The following is a 24,062-nucleotide window of genomic DNA, read 5'->3' on the forward strand; positions in this document are numbered from 1 at the left end:
ACACATTTTTTGTCTCGTGTTTTTACAGTAAAATTCTGGCAACTGAGCTACCAGTTTTTTACCGAAAAATAATTTTTACATTGTACAATTTGATGGATAAGTTGCTTCAAAATCATGAGTCAAGCAGAAAGTACTTATCTTGATGTTTGGAATGTATATACCGTATTTTTCGGACTATAAGTCGCATTTTTTTTTCATAGTTTGGCCGGGCTCCAGTACAACTTATATATGTTTTTTTCCTTCTTTATCATGCATTTTCGGCAGGTGCAACTTATACTCCGAAAAATGCGGTAATATAATGTTTGTTGCAATATTATCCATCCATCCATTTTCTACCGCTTGTCCCTTTCGGGGTCGCGGAGGGTGCTGGATCTACACCCTGGACAAGTCGCCACCTCATCGCACGGCCAACACAGATAAACAGACAACATTCACACTCACATTCAAACACTAAGGCCAATTTTAGTGTCACCAATCAACCTATCCCCAGGTGCATGTTTTTGGAGGTGGGAGGAAGCCGGAGTACCCGGAAGGAACCCACGCAGTCACGGGGAGAACATGCAAACTCCACACAGAAAGATCAGGACCTTCGTATTGTGAGGCACATGCACTAACCCCTGTTCCACCGTGCTGCCCTGTTGCAATATTAGATTACGTTTAAAATATATGAAATTGCATACAGTACATGTATTTTCTTCTGTCAAAATAGAAAGTTGACTACATTTAGAAACAAATAGATACATGGTAATTCCAGGCCTTACCAATGCTTAAAGGGGAACATTATCACAATTTCAGAATGGTTAAAACCATTAAAAATCAGTTCCCAGTGGCTTATTTTATTTTTCGAAGTTTTTTTCAAAATTTTACCCATCACGCAATATCCCTAAAAAAAGCTTCAAAGTGCCTGATTTTAACCATCATTATAAACACCCGTCCATTTTCCTATGACGTCACACAGTGATGCCAACACAAACAAACATGGCGGAAAGAACAGCAAGCTATAGCGACATTAGCTCGGATTCAGACTCGGATTTCAGCGGCTTAAGCGATTCAACAGATTACGAATGTATTGAAACGGATGGTTGTAGTGTGGAGGCAGGTAGCGAAAACGAAATTGAAGAAGAAACTGAAGCTATTGAGCCATATCGGTTTGAACCGTATGCAAGCGAAACCGACGAAAACGACACGACAGCCAGCGACACGGGAGAAAGCGAGGACGAATTCGGCGATCGCCTTCTAACCAACGATTGGTATGTGTTTGTTTGGCATTAAAGGAAACTAACAACTATGAACTAGGTTTACAGCATATGAAATACATTTGGCAACATGCACTTTGAGAGTGCAGACAGCCCAATTTTCATCAATTAATATATTCTGTAGACATACCCTCATGTCAGCAGGCCAGGGAAGCTAGGGTCGATATTCTTCTCTTGATCATCTTCGGGACGGTGTGAGACAAGACAATCTATAGTCGTTGTTTTTATGGTTTATTACTGTAAATGGAAAAACAATATTACACATTTTTTGTCTCGTGTTCTTGCAGTAAAATTCTGGCAACTGAGCTACCAATTTTTTACCGAAAAATAATTTTTACATTGTACAATTTGATGGATAAGTTGCTTCAAAATCTTGAGTCAAGCAGATATTTAAGTACGTATCTAGATGTTTGGAATGTGTGATAATATAATGTTTGTTGCAATATTATCCATCCATCCATTTTCTACCGCTTGTCCCTTTCGGGGTCGCGGGGGGTGCTGGAGCCTATCTCAGCTGCATTCGGGCGGTAGAGAGGGTACACCCTGGACAAGTCGCCACCTCATCGCATGGCCAACACAGATAGACAAGACAACATTCACACTCACATTCACACACTGAGGCCAATTTTAGTGTCGCCAATCAACTTATCCCCAGGTGCATGTATTTGGAGGTGTGTGGAAGCCGGAGTACCCGGAGGGAACTCACGCAGTCACGGGGAGAACATGCAAACTCCACACAGAAAGATCAATCAATCAATCAATCAATCAATGTTTATTTATACAGCCCTAAATCCCAAGTGTCTCAAAGGGCTGCGCAAGCCACAACGACGTCCGCGGTACAGAGCCCACATAAGGGGAAGGAAAAACTCACCCCAGTGGGACGTCGATGTGAATGACTATGAGAAACCTTGGAGAGGACCGCATATGTGGGTAACCCCCCCTCTAGGGGAGACCGGATGCAATGGATGTCGAGTGGGTCTGACATAATATTGTGAAAGTCCAGTCCATAGTGGATCTAACATATTAGTGAGAGTCCAGTCCATAGTGGATCTAACATAATAGATCCCGAGCCCGGGATTGAACTCAGGACCTTCGTATTGTGAGGCACATGCACTAACCCCTGCTCCACCGTGCTGCCCTGTTGCAATATTAGATTACGTTTAAAATATATAAAATTGCATACAGTACATGTATTTTCTTCTGTCAAAATAGAAAGTTGACTACATTTAGAAACAAATACCGTATTTTCCGCACTATAAGGCGCACCTAAAAACCACAAATTTTCTCAAAAGCTGACAGTGCGCCTTATAACCCGGTGCGCTTTATATATGGATAAATATTAAGATTCATTTTCATAAAGTTTCGGTCTCGCAACTTCGGTAAACAGCCGCCATCTTTTTTCCCCGTAGAAGAAGCGCGCGGTGCATGCTGGGATATGTGACGTTTCATTTCCATTTGTGTGTTTATGTAAAGACCCCAAAATGGCTCCTATTAAGTGTGTTGTCTGTCTAATTATAAATAATGCAGACGAGGCGTGTTAACTGAGTTCTCAACGTTTACTCACAGCGTGCTCATAACCACATTCTAACTGCCAGCATACAACAACGCTTCTCAGGGCTACCGCGCATGCTCGTCACTATCGTTGCATGCTGGGTAGTGTAGTTGTTATATTTGCTAGCTCATAACATCACATTAAGAGACACGCTTACGCGCTTAATTCAATACTCGCCGTCATTCCGGGTGGATTGACAAAAGACCTCCAGCCGCTACATATTGGTGTCAACAGGGCATTCGAAGCTAGACTGCTAACTGCGTGGGAACAGTGGATGACAGAAGGCAAACACACGTGACGTTCACCAAGACAGGGAGGCAGGGAGACAGCGCCAGACGACATTTTGGATCCCACATTCGCCCAACTTTTCAATTCGGACAACGAAGGAGAATAATTCGAGGGATTTATGAATGAAGAATAACTTCAGAAAGTGAGCGTTATGTTTATTTTGTGTGTTGTGACATTAACGTTCGAGCAACATTATGTTGCTATTGCTCTGCACTATTTTGAATTTTACTATGTTTGTGATTGCACATTTGCGTACATTTTGGGAGTGAACAGAGTTGTTAGAACGCTGGTTTTTAATATATTATTAAAGTTTGACTGACCTATCTGACTGTTTTTTTTGACATTCCTTTAGCGCAGTTAGATGCGGCTTACAACACCGGGCGGCTTATAGGTGGACAAAGTTTTGAAATATGCCGTTCATTGAAGGCGCGGCTTTTAACCCAGGGCGCCTTATGGTGCGGAAAATACGGTAGATGCATGGTAATTCCAAGCCTTTGCTGGCCACATAAAATGAGGTGGCGGGCCTTGAGTTGGACAAGTGATTACCAGTGCTTAACTTATTCTTACACAATAACATCGAAATGTGTTTCACGTTATTCAAAGGCTAATTTATTCACACAAATGTGTCCGACATCTGTTAATCTAACGATGAAGCAAAATAAATGTTTTATCATCAGCTAAAAACATGATGTTCATTAAAAAAAAGTTAAGGGTGTTAAGAGAGTAGCATGTTTGCAAGTCCTCCTCTTACACCACATAGACGTAGGCATATCTGGGACAGAATGCAACACTTCTTTGTATCTTGCAGCAACGCTACACTCGAGTTCTCTTGTTTGTGTTTCCAGTAACTGTTTTTGTCTTGATAAAATCAACGTGTACAACGAGAAATACGTAGTTTGCAATCTCACCAACAACATGGATAGATAGTAACTCGAAACAAACATCACAGTGTGATACTTACTTAATTACTAATGATACGAGAGCAGACAAAAAGAACAATGTGCTTCACACTTCGGTACAAACAATTCAATTCCGATATCAGCTTTGTTTGGAGTAAAGAAGGTATGCAGAGCCCTGTAGCACTTTTAAAGGATATTACAGCCACTATCTGTACACACCGTACCTTCTTTTTACCACCGAATGTACACATGATACATGACCCGACAGATTCTCATGAGTAATCTCCTGCAATCTTCTTCCGGAGTGAGTTGGCTACCTCAAACTCCCAAAACAAGTCTTATCAGTTCAAGGGCAGATTGCTCATTGTATGGATTTTCCACTCCCTGGAATGATGCGCTCCGTGAGCCACAGCGCAGCAGAGAGGACGTTGCGGGCCTCTTTCCTCGGCACCTAGGAGGTAGTCGATATGGGAGCTGCAGGAGAAATTCCCCTCCCGGAAGGCGTGGGATCAAACTACACAGGCAGCTGCTGGATATAAAATCTCTGCAAAGACAAAAAGCCTTTAAAACCTGGCAGTTTTAGGCTTTAGGGTAGATGGCAGCGTTGGCTTTGATTGTCCAAAAACACACTAAGGTTCACCCGAGCACGCACGGGCTTTACAGCAAACCAGTAAAAGATGGTGTAGAAAATAATACACCATGTTTCAGCCTGTCACAGAGACAACAGAATGGTTCCAAAAGCACTTGAACTATGCAGTAATAAAAGCCAACAGCCCCATGTTTAGAAATATTCCTGAAAACTTTCACCTTCCTTGAAAGGGGGACTGCACTTTTTTATTGGAATGTTGACTATCATTCACAATGCCTATGTAAGACACGAACACGTTTTTCTTATTTTTATGCATTCTAAATCGTAAAATACAGCAAGTACAAGGTGGCTAACAAAAGAGCCACTAATGGGAGTACACTATTGGGCTCATAAAGGAACATCCAAAAACTGCTAACAATACTCCATTTACCACAGGTTGGATAATAATAATAATAATAATAATAATGAATTGCATTTGTAACGCACTTTACATTTGTTAAAATCCCAAAGTGCTACAAAGTATAAAAATAAAAATAGAAAGTAGGAATATATAATAAAAAATGTAAATACAAATGAAATCATGACACACAAACAGAAACATAGATAATAATAGAAATAAAAAGCATGAAAGCACTGGATAAAAAACAGATAAGCAAGCGGTGCATTTAAAAACAAGAAGGCAGAGAAATTAGGTAAAAGCTGTGCTAAAAAGGTGGGTTTTTAGTCCCTTCTTAAAATGGTCGACCGACTGTGATACTCTAAGATGGTCGGGGAGAGCGTTCCAAAGTTCGGGAGCGGTCGAGCAGAAAGCCCGGCGGCCCATATGTTGGAGCTCCGTTTATACTAACAGTAACAACGTCATTCATTCTTTTTTTGTGTGACAATAAATACTTGGCTAATTGAGGATTTTTGTTATTTTGGGGGATGAGAACACACAAATAAGTTTTAAGAAATTGCTATATTTTCTTTGATTGTGACGTTTATAATTTCCAAAATGTTTTTTGTAAGAAATTTCATTTTCTTCAGGTCTAGTGACCTGAATTTTAACCAAGTTTTAGCAATATTGTTATTATAAGCGCTAACACAGATGAACTACTTAGCTAACTAGCTTATACTGCTACATCCCCTCTGAGTTGGTGAAAGTTAATTCTAGATCAGGGATTCTCACACTGTGGTACGCCAAAGAATCACTTAATTAACTATTGAAGCACAGTGTTACTGTTCAAACTGTGTGTAATGATACAGTGGCCAGAAATATTAAATACACTTGTTAAATAAAACCTACAGCTTGTTTTTAATGGATACTTAGGCCTACTACGGTACTGTATATTAGTGTTGGTAATTACGGTGGTACTTGGAGAGCCAGGTGTTTTCTGAGGTGGTACTTGGTGGAAAAAAGTTTGAGAACCAATGTCCCAGATTATAAATCATGCCTCTCACCTGGATAGTAGAAGATTGTGGCCATAAACCGAGAATTGGTCAACTTAGACCCAGAAATGGCGACAAAGACACGAAAAGACGCTCGATTGCGGCCCTTTTTTTTTTTAACCTTTTGTGAAGATTATGATTAACTCTTCATCGAAACGGGAAGATATAAACATCCCATCAGTCGGCATCCCAGTGAGAGCAGACATTAGGGTTGGGTGATATATCGATATACTCGATATATCGCGGGTTTGTCTCTGTGCGATATAGAAAATGACTATATCGTGATATTGGAGTATACGTTCTCACACAGTTGCTTTTAGCTGCGGGCATTAAACTGCAGGCGTTTCTCCCTCTATCTTGTCTCTCCTTCTCACAGAGACTTAAAACAAGCGCAACTTCTTACATACATCACGTGTGCAACGTCACACGCTCTCGTGGAGCAGACAGGTAGCGACATGATAGCATTAGCTGTGATGCTAACGGTGCGGTGCGAGTGGTAATACGAGAGAGAGAAGGTGCGAATCTGGTAACAAATGAAGGAAGAATTAATTCCCCCAAAAAACAGCACAGGGTTCATCGTCTGGCGGTGGTTTGGCTTCAAGTGGGAATATGTTGAACAATTATGCGGCAAAAGCTTTGCTACAAAAAGTAGCACCACTGCTAATGTAGCAGCATTTGAAAAGTCATCCGCTAGAGAATAAGGAGTGCTTGAAACTCCGCATGTCAACATCTCCGTTCGGTGCTACACCAACAAAATGCCGAAACAACTATTTCCACATCAACACCGTATGAAAAAAATAGTCAACAACGGAAGGAGATAACGTCCGCAGGAACCTACCACATAGCGAAGGACATACACTATTTGATTTCCTATTATGAAGCTCATTTTTATTTGACACTTATTGAAACATCTTGTGTGACATCATGCACAAAAGTGCACTTTATTGGTTTTAAACTATTGTAGTGGCGTTCTGTACAAAAAGTGCACTTTAATTTAGTGTTGTTTTGATATGTCATCTTAGTGACATCATGCACAAAAGTGCACTCATAGCTTGTTTTAAAATGTCTCTGACAATCTTGCACTTTCTGTTTTGAAATGACATGAATGTTTGTGCCACTGCTTAATAACTGTTTAATAAATACAGTTTTGGTAAATTGACTTAGTTGTGATTTCCCTCTCTGCATGAAAGTTTATAATGAGCATATATAAATACAGTATGAAGAAGAATGTTTTAATGTAGACACATAGAATCATCATACTGCTGTGATTATATGCATCAAGTGTTCATTCAAGGCTAAGGCAAAATATCGAGATATATATCGTGTATCGTGACATGGCCTAAAAATATTGAGATATTAATAAAAGGCCATATCGCCCAGCCCTAGCAGACATTATACAGTAAGTGATTGTATATCTTGTTTAGCACTTAGCAATACTGATACATGAAGTTTAGTGTTTCACTAAAGCTAGATCTGTTTAGCACACAGCTTCTAAAACTTGGGAGCTCATCCTCCTTATATTCAGGCTTAAAAATATAAGGTTTCGGGTCATCATTTGTCCCAAAGTAGTCTGTCTTTGTTGGCTCTCACAAGTCTGTCATGAGTAGTAGTTGTTGTTGAAAATGTGAAAATAATGCGCTTAAAACGAGCAATTATGTGAATATTATATGTTGCCACGAATGTACCTGCTATTACATACATATACTGTATACTTATAGTGTGTATAGAAACATTGATGGGTTTTTGGATGTTTTTTAGGGCGCTTTATAGACGGAATAGAGCAAATACCACTACCTCTATTTTTAGCTGACTTTTGCTGGCATTTATTTTATGAGATACAATAGCATTAAAAAAAACATGTGTTTTCTTGTCTTACTCAAGGACTGTGAATGATAGGCACAATTCCAAAAACAGTGAAGTTATCCTTTAAGTGTTTTAGCAGAGCAAAGTCCAGAGTTTAGAGTTACAGTTGAGCGCGTTCTCCCATCAGAGACGTCGGTCAATGCTCCGGAAACATCCACAGAAAAAGTCAGATTAATAGCGCTAACGTTTAGCCCAATTAGTTTGCCTGTAATTCTGTAGTGTTACATCCTCATGATGCCGCCGGGATGAAACGGCGCACTCTCTGTAATGAAAACAATGAGGCAATACATTAGATTACATGGCTGTCAGGCCGGGCTATCACTCAGGCAAAGGCACTAATCCTTTTGAACAACTGCGGCCAACAGCTGCACACTTCCGACTGCATCCACGCACGAGCGTGGCGGCCGGCTTCCCGGGGCACTCGGCCGCTGAGACAGCACGAAGGTGAGGTCATGGAGAGAGCAGCCAATGTTAACACTAGGAGATGTACTAAAATAACCAGCCATTTTAACAGATGATGAAATAAAAACAATCTGATAGTGTTGGATTCGTGACAACAACCTCCACCAAGCCCCAGCAATGCGTTTGGTAAAATGTTGTCTATGTTGTCTATGTCGCGTGCAATGCCCTAAACGTGCAAAAGTGAAATGAATGAGCTGGTACTGCCACTTTATCCAGATCTGCTCCAAATTCATGCTGGTTTCACCACCTGTAAAGGTTTCATGGGACTCTGTTACGTACTTTCCCTACTCACAAACTATCTAACTTACCGTACACATTTAAAACATAGCCTCAGGCAGTGAAATTAAAAATTCTCTTTATGATTTAAGCTTAAAAGTACTACATCCGCAAGTTAGTAACATTTAATGGCTTTCTGCTATCTGTCTTAGCCTGGCGACATTACTCTAAGAGAAAAAGGTGTTTATTTCTACTAACAAGGAATGTAACCATTAACGGTATAATGATAAAAACTCTCGACGGTTAGTTTTACCAGTTTAAATTAAAATTATTGTAAAACTGTGATTGGTAACTGCTAGGGCTGGGCAATATATTGATATACTCGATATATCGCGGGTTTGTCTCTGTGCGATATAGAAAATGACTATATCGTGATATTCGAGTATACGTTCTCACGCAGTTGCTTTTAGCTGCGGGCATTACACTACATGCGTTCCTGACTCTTTCTTGTCTCTCCTTCTCACAGAGACGTAAAACAAGCGCACCTTCTTACATACGTCACATACGTTACCCATGCCGCAGAGAGGTAGCGGCATGGGTAACGTTAGCTGTGGTGCGAGTGGTAATACGAGAGAAAGAATGTGCGAATCTGGTAACACATGAAGGAAGAATTAATTCCCAAGAAAAACAGCAGGGGGTCCATCGTCTGGCGGTGGATTGGCTTCAAGTGGGAATATTTTGAACAGACAACCGTAATTTGTCAAGTGTTGGGCAAAAGCGTTGCTACAAAAAGTAGCATTACTGCTAATATGTAGCATAATTTGAAAAGTCACCTGCTAGAGAATGAAGAGTGCTTACTCTGCATGTCAACATCTCCGTTCGGTGCCACACCAACAAATTGCTGAGGCAACCATTTCCACATCAACACTGTATTAAAAAAATAGTCAACAACAGAATGAGATAACGTCCGCAGGAACCTACCACGTAGCGAAGGACATACACTATTTGGTTTCCTATTATGCAGCTCATTTTTATTTGACAGTTATTGAAATATCTTGTGTGACATCATGCACAAAAGTGCACTTTATTTGTTTTTAACTATTGTAGTGGCGTTCTGTACAAAAAGTGCACTTTAATTTAGTGTTGTTTTGATATGTCATCTTAGTGACATCATGCACAAAAGTGCACTAATAGCTTGTTTTGTTGTTTTGGAAATGACATGAATGTTTGTGTCACTGCTTAATAACTGTTTAATAAATACACTTTTGGTCAATTGACTTAGTTGTGATTTCCCTCTCTGCATGAAAGTTTAAAATGAGCATATATTAATGCAGTATGAAGAAGAATGTTTTAATGTAGACACATAGAATCATCATACTGCTGTGATTGTATGCATCAAGTGTTCATTCAAGGCTAAGGCAAAATATCGAGATATATATCGTGTATCGTGACATGGCCTGAAAATATAGAGATATTAAAAAAAGGCCATATCGCCCAGCCCTAGTAACTGCACTTTAATTCACAGACCGTTGATACTGCACATTTACTTGAGAAGCAAGCTAGCGAGCCAAGGGCTGACTTGCTAGCTTAAATGCAAATGATTAATCTCTTTCTCCATTCAAAAACGAAATATACCGTTAATACTATAAACCTGTATAAATTGCTGTCTGAGCAACTAAGATATTCAATTGTGCCTACTGAACCAACAGACTAGGGTTGCGCAATATAAACTATATACGGTATAAATTATATAATTTTGGCAGATGATAGAGTTTTCAATACTATCGTTATTGAAAAATTTTCCTTGTGGATCATTAAAGTTTGTCTAAGTCTATATCATAATAATGAATGTTGATGACACATTTCTAGCTGTGTCCCGAAAAATTTGACAGCGCAAAGAATGCGTTTGGAGCAAAATTTCTCTAGCGGCTAATGGCCCTTCACAGTGCAGCGTAGCCAGTTGTAAGTCTGTAATCTCGCCTTCATGGCGGCAAATGAAGTAATTTTCTTACAAGTGTCCTCCCCAGAGGACGAAGAATAGCTAAAGATGCTACAATCCACACCGTAGGAGGATATGCTAACCGCAAGCTAACACTCTTGAATGTAAACAGAGGCGGGCGTATCGATACAAATATAGACAGTAACGACACCAAGTAAATGATCAGTAAATGGTTGATTCTACAGTGGTTGGATCGATATTTTCCATTATCAAAAATATTTTTTTGTCCTTTTTGTTATTGTTTACAAACTCAGGAAATAAGTGTCTGGAGACAGGAGGACTTTAAGGGCAAAACCCAAAAGGATTTGAATCAGAGCCAATAGTAAGGAAACTAAAAATGAGTTCTGCAGAGAGCAAAGAAATTATTGATAAAACAGAAAAAGTCACCTCGACAGTATGCCAGTTTTTTTTTTTTTTTTTTTTTAATAAACAGATTGTAGTCAGACCAAAGTGGTCTGTAAACGATGCAAGGCACTGGTTCCCACCAAGACCAGTAATACCATAACACCTTAGCCGCGCTCACCCTTTAGAGCACAGCCGTAACTTCCTTCCACTGCAGAAAATAGTTCTTCTCGGGTTTCTCTTTGTTTACATTTTCAAACTTTGCACTATTTTCTTACACTTTATGAAGCATTTCTTACATATTCCTTATTCTTGCACCTTCATTTTAAGAATTCATCAAGTGTTCAATGTGATTTTACAATTTTGTTTACATTGATTGTTTGAGTGTTTTTCCATGCTTGTGCAGACATTTTCTTTCTGCCTTGATCACCTCCTGGTACCCTAGCACCTCCAAAACCCTCAAATCTAGACTCCAAACATCCCAAAACAAGCTTGTCAGATTACTTCTAGACCTCCACCCCAGATCACACCTCACTCCTACCCACTTCTCCAAAGTGGGCTGGCTCAGGGTGGAGGACAGAGTAAAACAACTTGCACTGAGAGCCTAGTCTATAAAATCCGCTACACCTCCCTGATACCGAAGTACGTGTCAAAATGACCGCCATAACCACAACACCAGGGGGAGCTCCACTAACCACGTTAAACCCAGATTCCGATCTAACAAAGGTCTTAACTCATTCTCCTTCTATGCCACATCAATATGGAATGCACTCCCAACAGGTGTAAAAGAAAGGGCATCTCTATCCTCCTTTAAAACCGCACTAAAAGAACACCTTCAGGCAACTTCAACCCTAAACTAACACCCTCCCTTCCACATCCTACCTCCCCGGATTGTAAATAATCAAATGTAAATAATCAAATGTAGGTACTTATTCCTATGCTTTCTGATCTCTCTCTCTATGTCCACTACTTGCTGTACATATCTTACCAAGTCAGTCCTACACTGTTCCAATGTCCATTTCTCTGATGATGCAATTGTTTTGTTACAACCAAACCTAACACCCCCACCTTCAACATCCCACACCCCGGATTGTAAATAAAGTAAATAATTCAATGTATATACTCTGATGATTATCTTGTGTGATGACTGTATTATGATGATAGTATATATCTATATCATGAATATATTTATGTGGACCCAAGTTGAAAAACTTATTCGGGTGTTACCATTTAGTGGCCAATTGTACGGAATATGTACTTTACTGTGCAATCTACTAATAAAAGTTTCAATCAATCAATCAATCAAAATAGCTAAGGGGATTGTAATCAGACAAAGGCTGCATTTTAAATAAAAATGTTCACATTTAATATATATTTTTCCTGGTCTTTTATTCCATAGGTAATAAAAAGTGTCAATAATTATTGCTTTTGACTGATATGAAACACTGTACTACGGTTTTCAACAATATTGCCGATCCCTAATAAAAACTGTGATCATTTTGCTTACAACAACCTTATTATGACATTTTCAAATGGTTACATCCCTACTACTCACTGACTAAGCAACCTACTAAGGTCACACCACATGTTTGTGCAGTCTCAGTGTAATACTTTCAAGCGGGCAAAAAAACGTGTTCCGAACGTGTAATACTTGAGAAAGCTCCGCAAGACTGAGCGTGTAATGTGTGTCACTACATGTTTAAGACCGTGAAAAATGCCAACACACTCACTGGAGCCTGCTTTCAGACGCCTGGAGTTGAACAACTGCTGTCCAGCAAAGGCCGGCGTACAGCTGTCGCACATATTTTTTTCAAGTGCACAGGATGCTTGACAGAAAGCTACTTGAAGGATCTCAGTGATTTATTTGCGGCGTACCGTAATGATACGATCGCTGATTTATTCACTGCGTATCGTAATGATACAGACTCCGTAGGGACTGCGACTTTGTGTTTGTAAATGTCACCATGAGAGCTCTGCTGTGATTTACTGCACAAAAACAGCGCCTGCAACACAACGGGACCATCACGCTGATGAACGCAGGCCTCTGGGATCGATACGACTGTACCTATTTGGCTTTCCTGTACCCGCTACGGCTTTGTTTCTACGCTCTGTGCCACAAATTGTGTTTAAGTAAGTGCTCCTCAAGGCCCATTAGGGAGGAGTGCACTTTTGACAAGGGTCTGCTGGAAGGACCAACAGCGACCAGTGACCTAATCCAAAAACAGACGGCTTTAGGCCCGTCTCCAAAGGAGGTAGAAGGGAAGACGAGGATTAGCCTGTGGTAAACCTAATTAAGACAAGGCTGATAGAGACAAAAACAGGGATTTAGGGGAAAAATAGGGATAAGGTGAGTGTTGTCCTGTTGTGAGACATGGAGTAGACATCCAGTATGGCGTCTATATAAAAAACGCAGGTAGGAAACTTCCTTGCATGGCGTCATAGGGTAGAAATAACGTGGAACATCTAAAGTCCAGCAAAATACCATCCAATTTGTTCTTGATTGTGTGAGAAAAAAAGAGCGTACAGGCAAAGATTTAGGCAACATTTAATCATAACACTCATTCAAATGAAAAAGGAAGCTAAAGCTAAGTGTTTCAAAGATTTCTTGACTATCCTATAAGTGTACAAATAAGTCAACCTCTACTTAAAGACGACAACGTGTGTTTTCACCATGAACAAACACGTGCCTCGGAGATGAATTCTTCTTCTGCTGATGTCGACTTATGTTAGCCATATTGTACTGAGCAGCCAGGACAGCCCAGCAGGCACAAGACATTGATACAACAATGATTATACATGTGCGTGCTTTAAAACTGGCTTTGGAACAACGTTGCAAAATAGTTGTATTTGTAAATTGTGATAACGTTGGATCCACGTGGTTGGTTGGGAAAATGACCAAATTTCAATGGTCAAATTAGTATTGCTTTTTTCGGTTTATTTCAAATTATATTATTAGTCTAACATGGTTCCTACATGTAAGTGCACTTCATGTGTATATATAATATACTTTATTTAGTGTTGTTAGTTTTAAGGTGACTTCATTGTGAATAATATCAACAGATGCTGGTTTTAAATCTAACTGAAAGGACTGTTTACATATTTGGCAAACTAAATGGCAACATTCAGAATAAAGTGTAGCCTGTGTTATCGTTTACAATAAGCAGCAACAATTGAAAGTGCATTTAACAAAGAGAGCAGAGCCTAACAAGTCAAATTCCTTGTGTTAAAGCTGATTGTGACTCTGATTGTGATGATATAAGTAAACAATGTTAATGATAATATTGTTAATGCCATCCATCCATCCATCTTCTTCCGCTTATCCGAGGTCGGGTCGCGGGGGCAGCAGCCTAAGCAGGGAAGCCCAGACTTCCCTCTCCCCAGCCACTTCGTCCAGCTCCTCCCGGGGGATCCCGAGGCGTTCCCAGGCCAGCCGGGAGACATAGTCTTCCCAACGTGTCCTGGGTCTTCCTCGTGGCCTCCTACCGGTCGGACATGCCCTAAACACCTCCTTAGGGAGGCGCTCGGGTGGCATCCTGACCAGATGCCCGAACCACCTCATCTGGCTCCTCTCGATGTGGAGGAGCAGCGGCTTTACTTTGAGCTCCCCCCGGATGACAGAGCTTCTCACCCTATCTCTAAGGGAGAGCCCCGCCACCCGGCGGAGGAAACTCATTTCGGCCGCTTGTACCCGTGATCTTGTCCTTTCGGTCATAACCCAAAGCTCATGACCATAGGTGAGGATGGGAACGTAGATCGACCGGTAAATTGAGAGCTTTGCCTTCCGGCTCAGCTCCTTCTTCACCACAACGGATCGATACAGCGTCCGCATTACTGAAGACGCCGCACCGATCCGCCTGTCGATCTCACGATCCACTCTTCCCTCATATTATTATATAATATTGTTAATGGTATTTCTAATAACTATAACACATAACATTTGTTTTTAAATATACATAAAACATTTGTTTAGCCTTTTTAAAGAAAATATATGCATCATTGCAAATCAAAATGATCATGTCATATATGATAATGTAGTATTCACGTCCCCACTGCCACGTATATAGTGGCAATCTAGGGGGAACCCAAGATTCCCTTTGCTGTTCACAAAATAAGTCTTTGCTTGATAATGGCAACGACAAAGCAGAGACTTCTATAAACCTCCAAACACGATGGATAAAAGCCAGTAATCGCAGTTAATAGCATTATTGAATGAATGACATTTAATGAGATGTAACTGCAGCTCATCCAGAGTCCAAGTGAGCCAATGAAAACCTCGAACATGACTCCGTCGGGTTCCAGAGGAATATTTGGGAAGTTTGTGGTTCTGCTGGTTATTTAAACACTCACTCTGATGCCAACAATTTCGATCCTCCAACAGAAAAGTGCAAACTAAAAGCATCACAGCTTATTGCTCAACTTAAGCATGTATCCGCTCTAAGTGGTTTACTTCTGCCACATTTCAATAAACAGGGTGTCTATAAAGTCTCTTTAATATTTCCAAAATGTTTTACAAAAGGCTACTGATGAGATATCGTCATCAGATGTGTTCGATTGTTTGAAGTAGTTTGTAATCACATTGCATATGAGGGGCTCGAGCAGTGGTGTCAAACGTACAGCCTGCGGGCCGAAACAGGCCCGCTCTCAGGTTTCATCTGGCCCGTGAGAGGAGTTTGCCAAGTATAAAAATGAGCTGAAATATTTTAATACAAGAAACTGCTGTTTTAAGTGTGTCCACTGGATGTTGCAATAGACACTATAGGGTGCTAAAAGCAGGCACAAATAGACAAAAAAAATATTTTTACCCAAGAGCCATAGTAGCATTAAACAGGCCCTGAGTGAGCACAATGTGTCCGCCATGTCCTCATGTGTCATGTCTTTTATTTTTCGGACTATAATGTGCAATATTGTTGGACTGTGCAATATATCCCAAATGGCCTCTTGATAAGTGCAATAATACTGGACTGTGAAACAGAATAATGTGCAATAACCTGTCACCTTACACCTCTGTCACTTTATATATGTCTATATATATATATATATATATATATATATATATATATATATATATATATATATATATTTATATATATATACATACATGTATATGTATGTATGTATGTATGTATATATATATATATATATATATTCATATTTATATATATATACATACATGTATATGTATGTATGTATATAAGTATATATACATATTTAGTGTATATATATATTTGTTATTTTTATTTTTTTTAATTATTTAAAATATATATATATTTATAAACCTTTATTTATAAACAGCAAGATGTACAAACAGCTGAGAAACAATAATCAAAATAAGTATGGTGCCAGTATGCTGTTTTTTTTTCAATAAAATACTGGAAAGGATAGAAATGTAGTTTGTCTCTTTCATCAGATTATTAATCGATTAATCGAAGTAATAATCGACAGATTAATCGATTATCAAATTAATCGTTAGTTGCAGCCCTAATATATATATATATATATATATATATATATATATATATATATATATATATGTGTGTGTGTGTATATATATGTGTGTGTATATGTATACATGTGTATATATGTATATATGCATATACCGGTATGTGTATATATGTGTATGTATATGTATATGTATGTATGTATGTGTATATATGTATATGTATGTGTATATGTATATGTATATATATATATGCATATGTATGGATATATGCATGTATGTTGATATATACATTTATATAGATATATATCTTCTTTTTTTAAATCTTTTTTACAATTTATATTACTACATTATTGTGTATGCACCTTAGGGGATCTGCTCCAATTTTGTTGTTCTTTGAACCTGTTCACTGTCATAATGACAATAAAACTCTATTCTATTCTATTCTATTCTATCATGACTTCAGAGGGGGCGGACCTATGTGCCGTGTTAAGAAAGAGGCGACACTTCTGTGTTTGGACACTATGTACTTACGCTGCTTATTAGGGATAGTATTCAAAATGATAATCTATACATTTTGTGTTTGGTGACACATTTTCTAGTAATATACTGAAATAATATCCCCTTCTTACTTCATGTGTAATGAATGAAATGAGTCCAAATTCAAAAGCTTTGTTGTAGAAGAAGCTAGATATGTCCAGAATAAAGTTAGTACATCAGTTGAGGAAAATTAGTCAATTACATTAATAACATCCTGTAATTTGATTTTGACATTATTATTCATTTCATTTTATGATAGATTAAAAATTAACATCAATGTGAGCGTTTTAAAACTCTGATGAACATTATCACATCATTTATCAAAAAGTATAAATAATGACAGATGAAGATAGAATACTATTAACAACAATATGTACGTGTTAAAAAAAAACACATTATGATTTGTACAATTTCAGAATATGTTTGATCTATTTGTACACAAAGAAAACAATCTGAAGTTGTCTTTATATTTAGGTTATCATGCCAGGATTTTACCAGTCTGTCCCACTTGGGAATAGATTCTCCTCCATGTGGTCCCTGAACTAAAATGAGTTTAACAACCCTGGGCTAGAGAGTCAGCCATATATATGAATGAGTAGATAGATGACACAAGTCTTTTAGCCGCAAGTTTATGGCAACTGGGGCCAAAATGTCTGAACATTTGCTGGTTTTATAAGGCAAGAAAATTAAATCAAGTATGCCTGCTCGACAAGTAGGGACTTTTATTTATGTTATCATTTAGCTGGGTACTGCATTCTATACAGTAAATCTATTCTGTGCACACAAGGATCCAAAAAATGGAAATGGCACAGTAGCCAAAGGAGGAGCCTTTCATACATAATATTATATGAATATACAATATATTAACAATATATCATACAATAATTTAAAAATGCATAAATAATCAATCGTAATCAAATTGTGAGGTGCATAAAGATTCCCACCTCTAGCGAGCACTGTAGTCTGAGTCTTCTCACTCATCTTTGCATGCATGTAGTATTGGTCCAAAAAAAGGTCTCTATTTATATAGTGCATTACTATACCTGGCTGTAATGATACGTCCCATTCACACGCACACATTCACACGCTGACGGCGGAAGCTGCAATGCGAGGCGCTAACCACAACACATCAGGAGCAAGGGTGAAGTGTCTTGACCAAGGACACAACGGCCGTGACTAGGATGGCTAAAGCTGCAACCCTCAAGTTGCTGGCACGGCCGCTCTACCATCTGCGCCATGCCGCCCCGGCCTGATATTGACCTGATCACTGACGTATAACTACACACATTTCAGGTAACCATCCGCAATTAAGGTAAAGGAGCATATTTATATATATAAATATATTAGGGCTGCAACAACTAATCTTTTAAATTAGATTATAAAAATAGTTGGCGATTAATTTAGTCATCGATTCGTTGGATCTATGCTATGCACATGAGCAGAGGCAATTTTTATTTTTATTTATTTTTTTTTTTTTAATAAACCTTTATTTATAAACTGCAACATGTACAAACAGCTGAGAAACAATAATCAACATAAGTATGGTGCCAGTAAGCTGGGTTTTTTTCCAATAAAATACTGGAAAGGATAGAAATGTAGTTTGTCTCTTTTATCCGATTATTAATCGATTAATCTAAGTAATAATCGACAGTTTAATCAATTATCAAATTAATCGTTAGTTGCAGCCCTAATATATATATATATATATATATATATATATATATATATATATATATATATATATATATATATGAGTCATGTATAAATGCAGATTAATCACAACGTTTGAGTGCATATATATATATATATATATATATATATATATATATATATATATATATATATATATATATATATATATATATATATATACAAAAACAAATCTGTCGCAAAAAATTAAAAGCCATATTACATACAGATAGTGTGTCATGAGATATAAATTGAATTAAGATGACTTAAAGGAAACTAAATGACCTCAAATATACCTACAAACGAGGCATAATGATGCAATATGTACATATAGCTAGCCTAAATAGCATGTTAGCATCGATTAGCTTGCAGTCATGCAGTGACCAAATATGTCTGATTAGCACTCCACACAAGTCAATAACATCAACAAAACTCACCTTTGTGCATTCATGCACAACGTTAAATGTTTGGTGGACAAAATGAGACAGAAAAAGAAGTGGCATAAAACACGTCCTAGAAAGTCGGAGAAAGTTATATATGTAAACAAACTACGGTGAGTTCAAGGACCGCCAAAATTAGTAGGAGAAAACGGCGCTCGCCAAATACTCGAATCAGTGAGGCATGTTTAATAAAAACAGTGTGCTTTATAACAATTAGGGAGGTTTGCGTCATGTTTGTCCTTCTACGGAAACCATATTAAAACAATTTTTTATATATTTTTGAAAAAGCTCCAGAGAGCCACTAGGGCGGCGCTAAAGAGCCACATGCGGCTCTCGAGCCGCGGGTTGCCGACCCTATATGTATATATATATATATATATATATATATATATATATATATATATATATATATATATATATATATATATATATATATATATATATATGGTAAAGGGCACTTGTTTTTGGAATTTTGCTTATCATTCACAAACACGTGTTTTTCTTTTTTCTATGCATTCTATGTCGTTAAATACGGCAAGTATGAGGTGGCTAACAATGCAGCTAATGGAAGTGCACTATTTATCCATCCATTTTCTACCGCTTGTTCCTTTTGGGGATTGGAGTCTATCCCAGCTACACTCAGGGAAGACAGGCATCTCCCCCCAGGTGTATGTCTTTAGAGGTGGGAGGAAGCCAGAGTACCCGGAGGGAACCCACGCAGTCACGGGGAGAACATGCAAACTCCACACTATTGCACCCATAAAGCACTCTAAAAACATTGACCTGAATATTAGCCAAGTATTAGCGATGTTGTTATTATAAGCGCTAACGCAGACAAACACAGAGAGCTAACTAGCTTGTGCTGCTATATTAACATATTAAGCCGGTGAGCTGCTGCATCGCCTCTGAGTTGGTGAAAGTGAATTCTAGATTATAAATCATGCCTTTCACCTGGATAATAGAAGGTTGTGCGCATAAACCGAGAGGTTGGTCAACTCTGACATTCAACTTAGACCCGGAGATGGCGAGAAAGACGCTTGTTTGCGGTACCTTTTTTATTTAAGCGTTAATGTGGATTATGAATAATTCTTCATCCAAATGGGAAAATATAAACATCCCATCAGTCGGCATCCCAGTGAGAGCAGACATTGTAAAGTAAGTGATAGTTTTATTATGTTTGTAGTTTGTATGTATTTTTTAGCACTTAGCAATACTGCAACATGATGCTTAGTGTTTCATCTGTTTTGCACAAAAGTTTCTAAAACTTTGAAGCTCATCCTCCTCATATTCAGGTTCAAAAATCGAAGGTTTTGGATCATCAATTGTCCAAAAAAAAGTTTTTTTGTCTCTAACGGAGTAGGGTTTACCCGATACCAACATTTTGCTACCGGTACCAAAATGTATTTGGGTAGGTTTTGATGCTTCAGTGTTTATAGCTTCACCTTTATTGTTACGTTTTTAAGCCAAAATATGTCCACTCTCCCTCTTCTGTCTCCACACTGTTTCCGCTTGTAAGCGCTGTTTGTGTGTGTTTAATCACGACATGGGCTTTGGCTAATATTATCAACAGTTACAACGGCGCGCCGTCATAAGATGGAAAAAAAAGTCAAACTTTTTTTTAAAGGCAGTATAGTACTTTTTTTTTAATTCTTCAGTACCGCGGTACTTTATTAGTACTGGTGAGGAGTCTGTCGTGAGTAATATTGTTGTTATTGAAGGGAAAAGTGAACGTTGTGAGGCGTTTGTGAAATTAATACACCGTTGTATACTTAAAATGAGCAAAATACATAAATTTTACGTGTTATTATGAATTTACCTTACATTACATGTATACTTTACAGCGTGTATATAAAACTTTGATAAAGATTGTTGGATGTTTTTAAGAGTGCTTTATAGGCAGAATAGAGCGGCTACAATTGGCTCCATTGTTAGCTGACTTTTGCTAACATTTATTTACGATTTAGAATACATAAAAAAAAAGAAAAATATGCCAGTTCTTGTCTTGCATAGGGATAGTGAACGATAAGACAAAATTCCAAAAACGTGCAATTCCCCTTGAAAGATAAAAAACAAGCAACAATGCTAAAAATCTAAACAATCCTTGACACTGTTCAAACTGGTGCTGTTGTCTGTACACAGCTTTTATTTATTGGTCATTTGCATATATGAATAATAATAAGTTCATTATTAATGAGATATAATATTAACACAGTACACTTATTTGCTTTGTCACATTTAACATGTTGGTTGTTTTAGCATCCTTAATGTCCAAAATCAAAAGTCCCACCTCTTTATTTTGCAAGTATGCAATGACTATATATTTTTTTTGTTAGTTGTATTAATTTGACAACCATGTGCCAGCCCTTCCAGTCTGTCGTGTTTCACTTCCATAGAATTAAGGCTCAGCAGTGTCATGCTATGTAATTTGTTCCTGTTTCACCCAACCCACGATGAGGTAAAGCCGCCTTAAAAGTGAAGTACACCCTTTACTGTTAGTACAAGATCATAATGAACAGAGAGCTAAATATGAAGTTCATTTAATAAACTGCTGCCTCGGACGGTGTATGAGAGTGTTGAAATTGTGTTTTTGTTGTGTTTTGCTGTTTGTCTATGCATGCTCCATTCGTATCTGTGCTATAAGTGTTATTTATTGCTTTATTTTTTTGTTTTTACTAGTGTTTTAATTTGTAGCTGTATGTAGAAAGGGCGCCGCTGGTTGCAAGTCCTCTTTTATGGTCTTTTATGTCCTTAAATGTTTCCCTATAATTTTCATGTGGGGTTTTTTGTTCCTTATTAGTGTACTTTCCGAATCTGCATTGAAACAACACAATTTCCACATTGTGTTATTCAAATAATGCCTATTATACCATAAACGCATTTATTAAAGTACCGTTTTTGAGTGGAAAACATGACCACGTGGTGTATTGAAGAATATTTGAAGTCTTTGAAGTACAAAGAACTAATTTTGGATCATATCGAACTAAAGTCACTTCAATATTACTTCAATATATTGACTTTTTGGGACGAAAAAAAAGTTAAATTAACCTGCTTGGACGCTAGCTGCGTCCAAGTAGGTTAATTGGCCCTGAAGGCATCAATGTGCGGTCATTGAACACACCTTTAAACTGTTAAACAAACGTCCTAATGTTTTTAGATACTGAGTAAAGAGGTGCTACACTAAGACAATGGAGTGTAACGAAGTCTGACCCGAGCAGACGATGACGTGGAGCACCGCAGAAACCACCGCAGGTGTTGAAATTGTGGTTTTGTTGTGTTTTGCTGTTTGTCTATGCATACTGCATTCGTATCTGTGCTATATGTGTTATTTATTGCTATTTTTTGTTTTTCCTAGTGTTTTAATTTGTAGCTGTATGTAGAAAGGGGCCCGCTGGTTGCACGTCCTCTTTTATGTTCTTTAATGTTTCCCTCTGGTTTTCATTTTGATTTTTTCTTTCCCTTATGTTTGTGTACTTTTCGAATCTGCATTGAAACAACACAATTTCCCCATTTTGTGATGAAAATAAAGTCTATCCTACCATAAACGCATTTATTGCAGTACCGTTTTTGAGTGGGAAAACATGACCACGTGGTGTATTGAAGAATATTTGAAGTCTTTGAAGTACAAAGAACTAAGTCTGGATCATATCGAACCAAAGTCACTTCAATATTACTTCAATATATTGACTTTTTAGGACGAGAAAAAAGTTAAATTAACCTGCTTGGACGCTAGCTGCGTCCAAGTAGGTTAATTGGCCCTGAAGGCATCAATGTGCGGTCATTGAACACACCTTTAAACTATTGAACAAACGTCCTAATGTTTTTAGATACTGAGTAAAGAGGTGCTACACTAAGACAATGGAGTGTAATGAAGTCTGACCCGAACAGACGATGACGTGGAGCACCGCAGAAACCAACGCAGGTGTTGAAATTGTGTTTTTGTTGTGTTTTGCTGTTTGTCTATGCATGCTGCATTCGTATCTGTGCTATATGTGTTATTTATTGCTATTTATTGTTTTTCCTAGTGTTTTAATTTGTAGCTGTATGTAGGAAGGGTGCCGCTGGTTGCACATCCTCTTTTATGGTCTTTTATGTTCTTTAATGTTTCCCTCTAGTTTTCATTTTGATTTTTTCTTTCCCTTATTTTTGTGTACTTTTCGAATCTGCATTGAAACAACGCAATTTCCCCATTTTGTGATTAAAATAAAGTCTATCCTACCATAAACGCATTTATTACAGTACCGTTTTTGAGTGGGAAACATGACCACGTGGTGTATTGAAGAATATTTAAAGTCTTTGAAGTACAAAGAACTAATTTTGGATCATATCGAACTAAAGTCACTTCAATATTACTTCAATATATTGACTTTTTAGGACGAAAAAAAAGTTAAATTAACCTGCTTGGACGCTAGCTGTGTCCAAGTAGGTTAATTGGCCCTGAAGGCATCAATGTGCGGTCATTGAACACACCTTTAAAAACTGTTAAACAAACGTCCTAATGTTTTTAGATACTGAGTAAAGAGGTGCTACTAAGACAATGGAGTGTAATGAAGTCTGACCCGAGCAGACGATGACGTGGAGCACCGCAGAAACCACCGCAGGTGTTGAAATGGTATTTTTGTTCAATCAATCAATCAATCAATGTTTATTTATATAGCCCTAAATCACAAGTGTCTCAAAGGGCTGCACAAGCCACAACGACATCCTCGGTACAAAGCCCACATAAGGGCAAGGAAAAACTTAGTTTTTGTTGTGTTTTGCTGTTTGTCTATGCATGCTGCATTCGTATCTGTGCTATATGTGTTATTTATTGCTATTTTTTGTTTTTCCTAGTATTTTAATTTGTAGCTGTATGTAGAAAGGGCTCCACTGAAGTGGTGCAAGTCCTCTTTTATGGTCTTTTATGTCTTTTATGTTCTTTAATGTTTCCCTGTAGTTTTCATTTTGATTTTTTCTTTCCCTTATTTTTGTGTACTTTTCGAATCCGCATTGATACAACACCATTTCCCCATTTTGTGATTAAAATAAAGTCTATCCTACCATAAACGCATTTATTACAGTATCG

General features: G+C 38.0%; 1 protein-coding gene across 3 annotated transcripts in view; it reads right to left on the bottom strand.

Annotated features, from left to right (window-relative positions):
- mcama (melanoma cell adhesion molecule a) overlaps positions 1–24,062 on the bottom strand; it is a 109,760-nt gene that overhangs the window by 84,953 nt on the left and 745 nt on the right. The gene's annotated exons all lie outside the window — the stretch shown is intronic.

Source organism: Nerophis lumbriciformis, linkage group LG09 (assembly GCF_033978685.3).
Source record: "Nerophis lumbriciformis linkage group LG09, RoL_Nlum_v2.1, whole genome shotgun sequence".
In the NCBI taxonomy this organism is placed as follows: Eukaryota; Metazoa; Chordata; class Actinopteri; order Syngnathiformes; family Syngnathidae; genus Nerophis; species Nerophis lumbriciformis.